Source organism: Octopus sinensis, linkage group LG27 (genome assembly GCF_006345805.1).
Source record: "Octopus sinensis linkage group LG27, ASM634580v1, whole genome shotgun sequence".
NCBI classification, from domain to species: Eukaryota; Metazoa; Mollusca; class Cephalopoda; order Octopoda; family Octopodidae; genus Octopus; species Octopus sinensis.
In genome coordinates this window covers 12,398,513-12,403,483 of record NC_043023.1, presented here as the reverse complement: position 1 = coordinate 12,403,483, position 4,971 = coordinate 12,398,513, and the positions used below count along the sequence as shown (strand labels likewise).

Below are 4,971 nucleotides of genomic sequence, written 5' to 3'. Positions count from 1 at the left end.
GTAAACCATTCTCTCAAAGTAGTAACTTGACTCAGCATAAATATATACATGCAGGATAAAAGCCATACCATTGTGATATCTGTGATAAATCATTTTCTCAAAATTATCATATAACTAATTTCAGATACATTCATACAAGGGAAAAACCATATCGCTGTGATATCTGTGACAAATCATTCTCTGCAAATTGTGATTTAACTAGTAACAAACATATTCATGCTGGAGAGAAGCCATTATCATTGTGACACCTGAGGTAAATCATTCTCTTGCGAATGTACATTTTCATACCACACAAAATCTACATCATGGTCATATCTATTGTAAATCATTCTCTCATAGACTTAACTGTAAATGAATACATTCCTACAGGAGAGAAGCCAGGTCAGAGTGACATCTGTGCTAAACCATTCTCTGGAAAAAAGCTACATCCATCCACCTGGGTATTCACAACAATTGTAACTGTACCAATGCCAGGATTTATTAAAACATTACAACAATGAAGTCTGTTTTGTCAGCTGTCATTCAGGGTTTTTCCCATCATCAAATTGAATACCGTCAGTGTGAACGTCAAACCTGTCATAGTATGTAAAATTATTGACTCTGAGTTAACTTGATTGCTAAAAATGCCTTTTTTTTTGGATTTTGAGGAATTTGCTAGAAAAGAATAATGAATAAAAAATCAGAATAAAAGTTAGACCATTTTGTGTTTGTTTTGTTACTCAATATCTAGACACTGTCTCCTCTATACCTTAAATCTCTCAACTGGCACAATGGCACACCCGTTCAATACTAACTGCCCACCTCCCTGTTGTGGGATTATTTTGTCACCTGGGGATTTAGTGACCCTTTTGGTGCTGATGTTACATGTCCTTACACACTGTTAAAGTACAGGTATGGAATCCCCAACTCTACGTGGGTGGTCTTGTTATTCAAATGCCTTGTTTCTGTTTGCTCCTGAAATTTATTTGTACTCTTTTAGTCTTTTACTTGTTTCAGTCATTTGACTGAGGCCATGCTGGAGTACCACCTTCAAGGGTGTTAGTGGCAGAAATCAGTCCCAAGACCTAGTCTTTTGTGAGTCTAGTCTGTGTGTGTGAGACCCCCTTCGGTCAGACACTGACCATGGGCTTGCACTTTGAGAGTTCCCCTCTGCGGCACAAGTCTGGGCAAGGTTGTCTTTATGGAAGACCGGCAGTCGCCCATGCATACCAGCCTCTCCTCTCCACGTCACCAGTGTTATCCAAGGGAAAGGCAAGGGCCGATACTAAGTCTCCTACTGATTTATATATCTATATATATTATATATATGTGTTTACATGTGTATTTTTATATTATACGTTCAGTTGTTTCATACACAAACTAACGTGCATTTCTCTTTAGATTAATTATTTATCCTTATTTATCTCTCCACTGACTTCGGTACCACTCGAACTTCTATAAGTTCTGCATTTTTCACTTATTTATTTCAAACTTCTTTCAATTTTCAATTTAATGTAATCCACACTCTCTTGAAAACATTTCTGCCAAATGTTATCTAAAAAAAAATGGGTAGAGAAAGAAACAGCGAAAAATATTGGGGTGGCAGGTTGGCTGAAATGTCTGAGGCTTCCACCAGACCCCATCCCGTCTTCCGAACCACAAAGAAAGGGGTTTTGTGGAATAATATGAGGTCACCAGAATTCATTCAATAAAAAGAAAAAAATTCAAGTGATTCCGGGATGGGGTGTAGTTTCTCACCCAACCCTTTTTTCCGAGCAAAAATGATGGGCTTGCAGCATATTAAGGGTCAGGGTATTTGATTCCCCGTAAAAAACCCGTAATTTTTTTTTTTTTCCTTGAAAATTTTGCGGGTGAAAGAATCAAAATTGACCCCAGTGAGTAGCGCCATCTATAGGAGAAGTCATGTAATATAATTATGTAAGGGGAAACAACTCCAGCAGCACTTGATCTTCGCGCCAATTAAATTCTTAATTACGTTGATTAATTACTGATCACTGACTCGTTGTTTATATCTGGATCGGGTAAGTTGATCAAGATTTCCTTTAAGGCTGTAATCATGATAATAATACTACTAATGATAATGGAAGATAATAGATTTCTGTGAACTTCTCTGGATGTTGGAGTAATTATTTGGAAACGGGAACCTGACAACAATTAGGAAAATAGATTTGTTGGTCTGAAGAACTTCCAAACTGAAATGTTGATCTGTGGTTTATGGGAACCTAGAATCCACTGTTACATGGGGTATAAAGGATATTTTAAGGGTAAGGTTGACGTTGTTACCCGGAGAGGAAATGGAGAAAAAGAAATAGTGCAACGGGTATAAAAGAAAAAGGGGTAGAAAAGGGATCTGAAGAGAAAAATGTGCAGAAAGTTACAGTCATCACATAGAATTAAGAACATAGCAACGTTGAGAAAATATGATTCCTCGTTTTCGGTATATCAAACATTTACGATCCTTCGTTATAGGTACCGGAAGTGGCTTTGTTTACATTTCAGAGGATAACAGAAACCCTTTTCTCCCACCCCTAACACTAACCCCCCATATATATAAAAAAAAACATTTTTTTGAAATGTATCCGGTACCTATACCGAAGTTACTCCCAAATATTGATTTTCTTTTGATTGGCATGAGAAAACAAATTTAGGGTGTAGAGCTTGTCATTATGCAAGTCTTTCAATGCCTCAAGGAACTCTGACCCCTAAAAACATTTAATGGATGACAATGTTAAATTTTGCAACGTTGAATTAGTGTATCATTTAACTATTCTCTTTATCTTGATGTTTCTTTTCCTATTTCAGAATATCACCTTATGTTGACCCACAAGAAACTTCTTCATTCAGATGTGCCTTTCATATTTTGATGTCGTTTCATCAACTAAAGCAAGATGACATAATTTATCAGCAGCATTCATCAATACATCAAAATTTATATGAATACAATCTAAGAATACAATATTTTTTCTTGTCTTCACTGTTTGGAATGTTGACGATGTGATTGCCTTACAGGTTAATTAAGGTTGGATACCTTTACAAAAGAGTTGACGATTTTCACCTGCTGATTTAGATATTAATTAAGATCACAGAAGAAAGAAACACAGCTTCAAATTCTTTTCTGGAACTGAAAACAAAGATGTTTATAGAGATGAAGGAAACATTATTATTGTGATATGTATAATAAATTATTCTGTCATAATGAATAATTCAATTAAACCAAAAGACCCAGATACAAGAGAGAAACAATATTTCTGTGATATCTGTGGTAAATCATTCTCTCAAAGTTCGAAGGTGCCTAGACACAAACGTACACATACAGGAGAAAGGCCTTATCATTGTGATATCTGCGATAAATCATTTTCTGACAGCAGTATCTTGACTAAACACAAATATACACACATGGGAGAAAAGCCATTTCAATGTGATATCTGTGGTAAATCATTCTCTCAAATGAGTAAATTGACTCATCACAAATATACACATACAGGAGAAAAGCCTTATCATTGTAATATCTGTGGTAAATCATTCTCTGAAAGTAGTAACTTGACTCATCACAAATATACACATACAGGAGAAAAGCTATATCAGTGTGATATTTGTTGTAAATCATTCTCTCAAAGAGGTGCCTTGACTGAACACAAACGCACACATACGGGAGAAAGGCCTTATCATTGTGATATCTGTGGTAAATCATTCTCTAAACGTAATGACTTGACTCGCCACAAACTTACACATACAGGAGAAAAGCCATATCATTGTGATATTTGTGGTAAATCATTCTCTCGAAGGAGTAACTTGTCTGTACACAATCGTACACATACAGGAGAAAAGCCTTACCACTGTGATATCTGTGGTAAATCATTCTCTTTTAAGAATACCTTGGCTGAACACAAATATACACATACAGGAGGAAAGCCATATCATTGTGATATCTGTGGTAAATTATTCTCTCAAAGGAATAGCTTGACTCATCACAAATATACACATACAGGAGAAAAACCTTATCATTGTGATATCTGTGGTAAATCATTCTCTCAAAAGAGTACCTTGACTCGGCATGAATATACACATACAGGAGAAAAGCTATATAATTGTGATATCTGTGATAAATCATTCTCTGCAAATTGTGATTTAACTAGTAACAAACGTATTCATGCTGGAGAAAAGCCATTATCATTGTGACACCTGAGGTAAATCATTCTCTTGCAAATGTACATTTTCATACCACACAAAATCTACATCATGGTCAAATCTATTGTAAATCCTTCTCTCATAGACTTAACTGTAAATGAATACATTCCTACAGGAGAGAAGCCAGGTCAGAGTGACATCTGTGCTAAACCATTCTCTTGAAAAAAGCTACATCCATCCACCTGGGTATTCACAACAATTGTAACTGTACCAATGCCAGGATTTATTAAAACATTACAACAATGAAGTCTGTTTTGTCAGCTGTCATTCAGGGTTTTTCCCATCATCAATTTGAATACCATCAGTGTGAAACTCAAACCTGTCATAATCTGTGAAAATATTGACTCTGAGTTAACTTGATTGCTAAAAATGCCTGTGTTTGGATTTTGAGGAATTTGCTAGAAAAGAATAATGAATAAAAAATCAGAATAAAAGTTAGACCATTTTGTCTTTGTTTTGTTACTCAATATCTGGACCTGTCTCCTCTATACCTTAAATCTCTCAACTGGCACAATGGCACACCCGTTCAATACTAACTGGCCACCTCCTTGTTGTGGGATTTTTTTGTCACCTGGGGACTTGGTGACCCTTTTGATGCTGATGTTACATGTCCTTACACACTGTTAAAGGGCTGCTATTAACTGTGTTATTCAAATGCCTTGTTTCCATAGTCTTTTACTTGTTTCAGTCATTTGACTGAGGCCATGCTGGAGTACCACCTTCAAGGGTGTTAGTGGCAGAAATCAGTCCCAAGACCTAGTCTTTTGTGAGTCTAGTCTGTGT

The 4,971-nt window shown here is 36.1% G+C and overlaps 1 protein-coding gene across 2 annotated transcripts in view; it reads right to left on the bottom strand.

Moving 5' to 3' along the window:
- Nucleotides 1–4,971, bottom strand: part of LOC115225160 (zinc finger protein OZF-like) — a 328,337-nt gene that overhangs the window by 9,755 nt on the left and 313,611 nt on the right. The window lies entirely within an intron of this gene.